Source organism: Portunus trituberculatus, chromosome 14, assembly GCF_017591435.1.
Source record: "Portunus trituberculatus isolate SZX2019 chromosome 14, ASM1759143v1, whole genome shotgun sequence".
Taxonomy (NCBI): Eukaryota; Metazoa; Arthropoda; class Malacostraca; order Decapoda; family Portunidae; genus Portunus; species Portunus trituberculatus.
In genome coordinates, this window is record NC_059268.1 from 15,349,184 (window position 1) to 15,359,183 (window position 10,000).

The 10,000-nt window shown below is 44.7% G+C and overlaps 2 protein-coding genes across 3 annotated transcripts in view; one reads left to right on the top strand and one right to left on the bottom strand.

Moving 5' to 3' along the window:
* Positions 1 to 57, top strand: part of LOC123503877 — a 15,135-nt gene extending 15,078 nt beyond the window's left edge. Inside the window, exon 2 of the mRNA XM_045254022.1 lies at positions 1 to 57. This exon is cut by the window's left edge and continues 1,205 nt beyond it. The gene's annotated coding sequence lies outside the window, so the exon portion shown is untranslated.
* Positions 1 to 10,000, bottom strand: part of LOC123503874 (phospholipase DDHD1-like) — a 171,599-nt gene that overhangs the window by 135,815 nt on the left and 25,784 nt on the right. The window lies entirely within an intron of this gene.

A 10,000-nucleotide genomic window follows, 5' to 3' on the forward strand; every position in this document is an offset into this window, starting at 1 on the left:
AGCCAATCTCAACACCAACACAGAGACAACTACTCATAAAACACTAAATAAATCCACTAAAACAGACACACAAACTTCTTTCTTAAACCCTTCAGTAACACGACGCGTTATCATATTCATTCTGCTTACTATTTGGTGACTTTATACAGCCTCAGAAACTTATGTAGGGATTGAAATAGTGAAGACTGTGGCCGTTAATCTTCTGACCTCCATAGACCCTTCCTAATGTCAATAAAATGGTCTAATCCTACACAAATATCAAGGTAAAAAAAAATACGTCCCAGTTCTGAAGGGATAAACTGCAACATAACAAACAATCCCTTGAGTTCGTAACCTTGACAATCATGGGAAACAGACACGAACAGACTCACACAGACACACTCACACTAGAGTTAACATTATTTCCCTTCACGAGCTTTAAGGGGCCTTTTCGAGCTGTTCAAGTCACCCATGAACCCACACAATGCAGAGGAGGCGTTGGGAGGAGGATCTGATGCGGGCGCGAGGGGAACAGAGAGGGGTGGGGATGATTGGATGCGGGCGTGGGAGGCGGGTGTGTGGGCATGAGGGAGTGGGGAGAGGAGGCCACGAGGGGAGAGGAGAGGGAAGTGTGGGCACGTGGGACATAAAGTGAGTTTAGTGATGTTAGGTTTAGAGGAATACGAGTGAGAGAGAGAGAGAGAGAGAGAGAGAGAGAGAGAGAGAGAGAGAGAGAGAGAGAGAGAGAGAGAGAGAGAGAGAGAGAGAGAGAGAGAGAGAGAGAGAGAGAGAGAGAGAGAGAGAGAAAGAGAGAAAGAGAGAGAGAGTTGCTATACCCACCACAAAAGAGTATGATGAATGTCTGACAGCGAAGGAAGGGAGGGCGAGGGAGAGGGATGGAGGGCGCCACACACAACTCTGGTAAGGGTACACGCAAAAGGGGAAGGAGTACACGCACGCAGCACGCACATTTAGGCCTCTCGGTGGGCGTAAACTTGCGTAGGCCCAAGTACGGAGGATGGGGAGGTTAGAAAGGGGAGGAGAGGGGGAGGAGAGGGAGAGGGAAGGAAGGGAATAGAAGGGACGAGATCACTGTGGTAGATGAATACGAGTACATCCTCCTCCTCCTCCTCCTCCTCCTCCTCCTCCTCCTCCTCCTCCTCCTCCTCCTCCTCCTCCTCCTCCTCGCATGTCTGTCGCTCTCACTGTTGCTGGGTGTCAGTGGTGTGTTGTACCCTCTGTCCTGTGTGTGTGTGTGTGTGTGTGTGTGTGTGTGTGTGTGTGTGTGTAGTAGTAATTATTTGTTGTTGTTGTTGTTGTTGTTGTTGTTGTTGTTGTTGTTGTTATTGTTTCTGCTGTTATTACTACTACTGCTACTGTTGATTCTGCTGCTACTGTTCCTGTTCTTCTTGTTTTAACAGTAGCAGCATTAACAACAACTACTACAGCAATAGGAGTCGCAGTAGCAGTAGGAGCAACAGCAGCAGCGAAGCCAGCAGTACCAGCAGTAGTAGCAGTAGGAGGAGCAGCAGAGGACCCAACAGTACCAGCAGGAGTAGCAGTAGGAGCAACAACAAAGAACCCAACAGTACCAGCAGGAGTAGCAGTAGGAGGAGCAGCAGAGGACCCAACAGTACCAGCAGGAGTAGCAGTAGGAGGAGCAGCAGAGGACACAGCAGTACCAGCAGGAGTAGCAGAAGGAGCAGTAGAGGACCTAACAGTACAGCAGGAGTAGCAGCAGCTGTAGGGTCAGGAGGGACGACAATTAACTCCGCAAAACAGAACAAAAATAAACTGGCACATATGCTCTTCTTTCAAAGCCTCAACAAACAGATGGGGCTCATGTCAACACAGCCGAGTTTGCAAAGAATGTGACAGGCGTTTCTGAGGCATTAGATATATTCAATAAACTGTCAAAAAAAGTCATCTCAGGCAAGGCACGCTACGCTGACGATGACTAACGGCATGAAATGAAAGCGAACTCAATCTAATACTAAAGTTGGATGAGTGATTTTACATTTAGAAGATTGATACGTAGAAGAGATGAATAGCTGGGACAGATTGGCGCCGTAAATATTCAGAATACTGTACTTTTTTTTATATTTTACTACCATGGGAATAAAAAAAAAGGTAAAAATATGTTGGCAATATGCTGCAGCCAGAGTAGAAAAGGATGTTAAGTCTTTTAATTGACTGTATTAATTAAGCTGTACTTTTTAGGACCAAAACGGCACAGTAGATTATTTCAATTCATTAAATTAGTGTTAATATGAATAATTCCCTTTTTTTTTCATTTCTGGTAAAGTAATTTTTGACTTGAGTTTCCCCACAATATGATTTCCATTTCCATTTGATTATCGTCTTATTTGCGTTTTCTTCTCTCTAGTTTCTTCCTCTCTTATATTAATGTCCTCTTAAGTCTTCCCTTTTTTCTTACTTTATATTTCGTTATCTTTCCGTTATCTTCATAAATTACCTCTTTCTCCTCTTCCTCCTTTATCTCTCCTCCTAATTCTCTTTATATTTTTCTCTATTTCCTTCCTCTTATATCTATATTCTTTTTTCAATTCTCTCCTCTCTTGCTCTACATTTCTACAGTCACCTTTCCCTTATCTTCATTCATTAACTCCATTTCCTCTTCTTCCTTTACCTCTCTTCTCTCCTCTTCTCTATTTTCTTCCTTTCTTATACTTATGTCCTCTTCTTAATTCTTCCCTTATTTCTTACTTTACATTTCTTCAGTCACTTTTCCTTATCATTATGCACTAACTCCTTTATCTCTTCAGCTAATTCTCTTTATTTTCACACAAAAACTTATCTCCCTTCTCTTCCTCTTCCTCTTCCTCTTCCTCTTCTTCCTTATGTACGTATATTTACATCCAGTCTCTCTTCTCATCATGTTTTCTGCTCTTTACTTCATCCTTACGTAACCACACCACCACTGTCACCACCACCACAATCACCACCACCACCACCACCACAATCAACACCACCGTCACCACCACTACCTCTAACATGAAAAATCGACCCTGACAACACGAGTCCAGACACCAGACGGCCTCCTCCTCCTCCTCCTCCTCCTCTTCCTCCTCCTCCTCCTCTTCCCTTTCTCCCACAACGGCCTCGCATGCCTATACAGACAGTTTTACCCCGACCACCTTTTATAATCTTCTTTTTACATAACGTTTATTTATATTTATTGGTCTGGTTCACTCTAACTATCTAGCGCTTCTGTCGCGTCTATAAAAGGTGCAGCATTTTCACTCCTCGTCACGTGCTCTCGTATCGGCTTTTATCAGATATGTGTGTAGGTGGTGGTGGTGCTGGGTAGTAGTAGTAGTAGTAGTAGTAGTAGTAGTAGTAGTAGTAGTAGTAGTAGTAGTAGAAAGGCTAAGATTTTTTTTTTTTATATAAGCTTATCATCACCATCATCACCATCACCACCATCGCCACCATCCTCCTTTATCTCCATCATCTCTCTGTCAATTCCAGGCATTCCAAGGAGACCTCAGCATACTAAAACATGGATGAACAAACATAAACATACACACTTCCTAATCATCTCCTGTATCTACGTGTCCTCATACTGTGACAAGGCACACTTTTGTCCCTGGCTTTTGGATAATTCTTTCAAAGCTTTTAGGAAACCTGGGCCTTTTTTTTTTTCTAATATTTTGTTGTCCGCAGATTTCCCTCTTGCGTAAAAGACACACAAACTCTACGGGTCCTGTTTCCCATTTTCATTGTTATATCACAGTAGATCATGTCTTCGTTTTCTTTTACATCCATTATAAAAAAATAATAGTCTCATAACCACCAATACATCCACGCACAAGTCTTCACTCGGGTTTATCTTTTCTTCCTGAGAGAGAGAGAGAGAGAGAGAGGGGGGTGCTCTCTCTCTCTCTCTCTCTCTCTCTCTCTCTCTCTCTCTCTCTCTCTCTGTAGGTCGTGGAATAGTTGGCTTGACCGTGCGGTATATGGCTCAGGGACCAGTCACCGCCCCTCTCTTATACCTAGCACTTGGCATCATAAACCCGTTGACACTAAGTTAATCTCTCTCTCTCTCTCTCTCTCTCTCTCTCTCTCTCTTGGGTGTTACGTAACAGAGGACGCCTTTATGTAGTGACTGGCCCATTTCAAGCTAATTATACGAATGGCTTGAGTAACATGGGGTGGGAAGACAGCTAAAGAAAAGAGAGAGAGAGAGAGAGAGAGAGAGAGAGAGAGAGAGAGAGAGAGAGAGAGAGAGAGAGAGAGAGAGAGAGAGAGAGAGAGAGAGAGAGAGAGAGAGAGAGAGAGAGAGAGAGAGAGAGAGAGAGAGAGAGAGAGAGAGAGAGAGAGAGAGAGAGAGAGAGAGAGAGAGAGAGAGAGAGAGAGAGAGAGAGAGAGAGAGAGAGAGAGAGAGAGAGAGAGAGAGAGTATTACTTAGAAAACAGACATACCACATTGAATTTTCTGTCATCGTAAGTGGGTGGTCTTCACACTAAAGAGAAACAAAAACGTGTAAAACGCGATGAGAGAGAGAGAGAGAGAGAGAGAGAGAGAGAGAGAGAGAGAGAGAGAGAGAGAGAGAGAGAGAGAGAGAGAGAGAGAGAGAGAGAGAGAGAGAGAGAGAGTAGCCATGACAGGTAGGTACGTTGGGTTCGCTGCAAGGTGTTGGAAAAACTGCGGAGCTTTCCCGGCCCAGCATTCTTCTACTTCAAGTTCGCGAGAGACACAAGACTAGACTCGCCTGTGTATGGGAAAGGAAAGGAGTTGGCCTTCCTCTTTCTCCTCCTCTCTTTGTCCTTCTCCTCTTACTCCACCTCCTCTTCTTCCTCCTCGTAGCAGGCCACCCACTACTGAAGAGCGGTTCCTGTGTAGCGACTTCTTTCTTATAATATTCAGCAAAAGGTCTTCCACTTGTGACTTCAAAGGCTTCGGGTACAAGAACGCAGAAGCCGCACTGAGGTTTCGCCCTGACTGACTTTTTTTTGCGAAGTGCTGATAAGAATAGCAGTGTGTGTGTGTGTGTGTGTGTGTGTGTGTGTGTGTGTGTGTGTGTGTGTGTGTGTGTGTGTGTGTGTGTGTGTGTGTGTATGGTTTGTGGTTTTATACAGGAACTATGGGAAGAAAAAGAGTTGGGTTTCGAAAATATTTACACTCGTATCCACAGCGAGGCGAAAACCGCTGAGTTTCGTGTTTACTTATCTATACATTACTACTTTTATGGTGAATCTGCCGAGAAGCGCCGCTAAGTCATATGTGCGTTAAACCAGCGACCTAAAACTTCAACCAAAAAATACACGAGAGAGAGAGAGAGAGAGAGAGAGAGAGAGAGAGAGAGAGAGAGAGAGAGAGAGAGAGAGAGAGAGAGAGAGAGAGAGAGAGAGAGAGAGAGAGAGAGAGAGAGAGAGAGAGAGAGAGAGAGAGAGAGAGTACTACCACCATCACCATCACCACCACCACCACCACCACCATTTCTACCACCACTACCACTACTGCTGCTACTACTACTACTACTACTACTACTACTACTACTACTACTACTACTACACCCAAACATCAACACCACTGCGTCCTATCCATCCAACACCCCTCCAATTTCCATCCATCACCCTGCCACTCCTAAATATCAAATAGTTTTTTTCCTGGAGCCCACTGACAGCTAGTACTGCCTTGCCTGTCTTCGCGTCTTCGTTTTCTCTGGTGTCGTGGGTCGAGCATCACCTTTAATCTGGTCCCTAACCCTCCTACCCTGGTGTGCTACTGCGGCGGCTCTGGAATTGTGAGGGAACGAAGGCAACGACCTCACAGGCTCGTGATAATAATCTTGGCCCCTGGGGAACTCTAGGAAATGCTTGCATCCACCCCCTTCCTCTGTCTCTCTCTCTCTTTCGTCTCCTGCGTGTCTATGTATGCTTTCCTGGTTATAGTTGCCTTGTAGCGCCTTTAAATCAGCTTCTCAAAGACACAAGACTTCTTTTCCTTTAGTTTAGTCTCCTTTCAATGCTTTTTACCTCTAGGGAACTCTAGGAAATGCTTGCATCCTCCCCTTCCCTCTCTCTTTCGTCTCCTGCGTGTCTATGTAAGCTTTCCTAGTCGTAGTTGCCTTGTCGCGCCTCTAAACTCAGCTCCTCAAAGACACAAGATTCCCTTTCCCTTAGTTTAGTCTTCTTTTCACTGCTTTTCACTCTCCCCTTCTTTTATTATGTTCTTCCCTATGCTCGTTTATCGCACCCCGTGTCCCCTTCTCCTCTTCTTTCCTTTCAGCGCGGCTATACACACTCCCCTCTCTTCTTTCACTTGGCTCTACTCTACCTCCACTCTACATAACCTCTCTCTCTCTCTCTCTCTCTCTCTCTCTCTCTCTCTCTCTCTCTCCGCCCCTTTTTCTTTCAGTGTGTTCCCCTCTCTTCTCCCCTCTTCACTGTCGCCGCTGTCCCGAATGTTACAACGCATGCACCCACGCACACGCACGCACACACACACACACACACACACACACACACACACACACACACACACACACACCGCGTAGTGTAGTGGTTAACACGCTCAGCTCACAACCGAAAAGGCCCTGGTTCGAATCCCGGGCGCGGCGAGGCAAATGGGCAAGCCCCTGTTCATCTAGCAGTATATAGGTATAGGATGTAACTCGAGGGGTTGTGGCCTCGCTTTCCCGGTGTGTGGAGTGTGTTCTGGTCTCAGTTCTACCCGAAGATCGGTCTATGAGCTCTGAGATCGCTCCGTAATGGGGAAGATTGGCTAGGTAACCAGCAGACGTCCGTGGTGAATTACACGGACGCACGCACGCACGCACACTGCCTGGGTCTCATCCTTCCGTGCTCCTGATCAATTCTTTCCTATAGAACCATTCACCTGTTTCGCCTTCATCTTTCATACTAATGATTATACTCTCTCTCTCTCTCTCTCTCTCTCTCTCTCTCTCTCTCTCTCTCTCTCTCTCTCTCTCTCTCTCTCTCTCTCTCTCTCCTTCACCCTCCTCGGACTCTCTGACCTCATTACCACCACTATCACAACCATCCATGCTTGCTCCCTTCCTCTCTTTCTCCCTCTCCCTTTCCCTCTCCCTCTTTCGCTTCTTCCTTCCTTCACACGCACTTCCTCACGCCCTCTCCCCCTCCGTTCCTCTCTGCCTTTCTCTCTCTCTCTCTCTCTCTCTCTCTCTCTCTCTCTCTCTCTCTCTCTCTCTCTCTCTCTGCTCTCCTTGTCTAGTTTCTTCCCTTTTCCCACTTTCATTTGGTGCATTTCAGTTCGAAAAATTATATATTAGGGCTTTTAAGATTGTTTATTTGTACCTCTCCCTCATCCCCCTCTCTCTCTCTCTCTCTCTCTCTCTCTCTCTCTCTCTCTCTCTCTCTCTCTCTCTCTCTCTCTCTCTCTCTCTCTCTCTCTCTCTCTCTCTCTCTCTCTCTCGTGACTTGTCTAATGTGTCTCGGAGTCTCCCTCACACATTTATCTTCATATATCTTGCCCTGTCCTGACCAACTCATTAAGTAACAAAACTCAAGTACTCACAGCCTTGCGTTCCCAGGCGACTCATAACCAGTACTGTGTCTTTTTTTAAATTTTCTTATACAAGCAATCAAGTTAACATCACAGCGGTACTCTACGTTAATGAGATCATACATAAAAGTGGTGTGGGATAGTTCGTGGAAGTTTTTATTGATTTTTCTTCGTTGCACTATCTGATGACAAAGTTTCGGATGCTGATATACTCGTACACTGTCTCTCTTAAACGCTTCATTCTCTCTAATCAATGGTCACAGAAATGATGTTTCAGGTTATCCTCTGTGTGTTTTTTCTAGTTAATGACGCGTGAATCTTCATTAACTTCTTCAATACTGGGAGACATTTTTATCATGAGATTCATGTACGATTAGATCATTTCATTTACATTAGGAAGTGTCGGTGGAGGTAAGAAGATTAATGCATACAGTCTTCACCATTATAATCTCTCACATGAATTTCTGAAGCTGTATAAAATCTCTAAATAGTAAGCAAAACGAATATGGAAACGCGTTATGGTACAGAAAGGGTTAAACTGTCACTAGAATCATGAAAACACTCTAAACTCCAAGTAACTACACTCTGTCAGATGCTGTCGAGAGATCACGCAGCTTTTTTGAGAGAATCGTGTTTAAATGACGTTATGTAAGTCTGACTGTACAGTGTTCCTACCAATTACTATTTAACAAGCATAAAGAACCAACCACACGGCCTGACCAAGCAACATTACGTCCACCTCACTTTACCGAGAGCAAAACATAACATAGGGCGTATCTCCTCACCCATCCATTAGCTCTCATCATAATGCACCCATACCATTACCATTTCGTAACACACACCGGCAGTAATCCGTGCGTACTGCGCCATCACACGTATGATTATTAATTAACACTGTGTGAAGGTACGTTACAGCTGCGTTGTAGCACATGAACTCAAAAGCAAATAAACCTAATATGTATGTACAATACGTGTGTGTGTGTGTGTGTGTGTGTGTGTGTGTGTGTGTGTGTGTGTGTGTGTGTGTGTGTGTGTGTGTGTGTGTGTGTGTGTGTGTGTGTGTGTGTGTGTGTGTGTGTGTGTGTGTGTGTGTGTGAGAGAGAGAGAGAGAGAGAGAGAGAGAGAGAGAGAGAGAGAGAGAGAGAGAGAGAGAGAGAGAGAGAGAGAGAGAGAGAGAGAGAGAGAGAGAGAGAGAGAGAGAGAGAGAGAGAGAGAGAGAGAGAGAGAGAGAGAGAGAGAGAGAGAGAGAGAGAGAGAGAGAGAGAGAGAGAGAGAGAGAGAGAGAGAGAGAGAGGATTGGGACATAGGGTTCCTTCCTCTCCGTGACACGCGTGAGCACACAGAGAGAGAGAGAGAGAGAGAGAGAGAGAGAGAGAGAGAGAGAGAGAGAGAGAGAGAGAGAGAGAGAGAGAGAGAGAGAGAGAGAGAGAGAGAGAGAGAGAGAGAGAGAGAGAGAGAGAGAGAGACGTACTGTACCCATAACGATTACATATGAAAAGTAATACCAATATTCTCTCTCTCTCTCTCTCTCTCTCTCTCTCTCTCTCTCTCTCTCTCTCTCTCTCTCCTAAATTCCCTCTCGGCCAGGTGTATCTAGGGTCCATCCTCGTGCGAACCACTCACTGTACCCACACGTGCACAACTGCGCCATCGCAACACACACAATACTGTCCCAATAAACCTGCGCTAAATACTTCCCTGTATTTTATAAGTATTCTTCACATATTCCAGTACCTACACATATCATCCTTTTTCTTCCCAAATATCAGTCTGCGTGTTTTTTTTTTTTTTTTTTTGCTATTGACTGTAGACTTCAAACGCTGCCAGGCTGGAACTAAACTTACTTCACCAAACACTCTCTGCACCAACCACGAGCCACTCTTCTCACAAACAGGTAAACAAACGAGAGGAACCTGCAAACATCACAAACACGATTAAATCCTTTAGTACCATGACGCGTTTTCATATTCATTGTATTTGTCTGGTGGTTTTATACAGTTTCAGAAACTAACGTGGAGGATTAGAATAGTAAAGACTGTGGTCGTTAATCTTTTGACCTCCATAGACCCTTCTTAATGTCAATGAAATAGTCTAATGGTACACAGATCTCAAGGTAAAAATGTGTCTCAGTACTGAAGGGGTTAATGTTAGCTTGAGGACAAAGCTCGAGAGATAAGACCGATGTGGTTTGATGGTGTGCAGAAGAGAACATGATTTGAAGAGTATACGTTAGGGGAGAGGGAAGAGGAAGAGGGAAAAGGGTAAGGGATGAGGGGGGGAAAGGTAAAGGCTGGTTTATATGGGCATTGAAAGATGATGGGTTTGATTGAAGATGTGGTAGAGAAAAGAGTCAGGTGGAAATGTGAGCTGTTAAAGAAGGTTATGCTTTGAATCATCCTCTTAAGAAAAAAATGAAATGAAATAGATAGTAACTTCACCATTAACCCTTCACCATCACCACGATCACCTCACATAGAAGACACATCATAATTGACATCCATAATCTCAT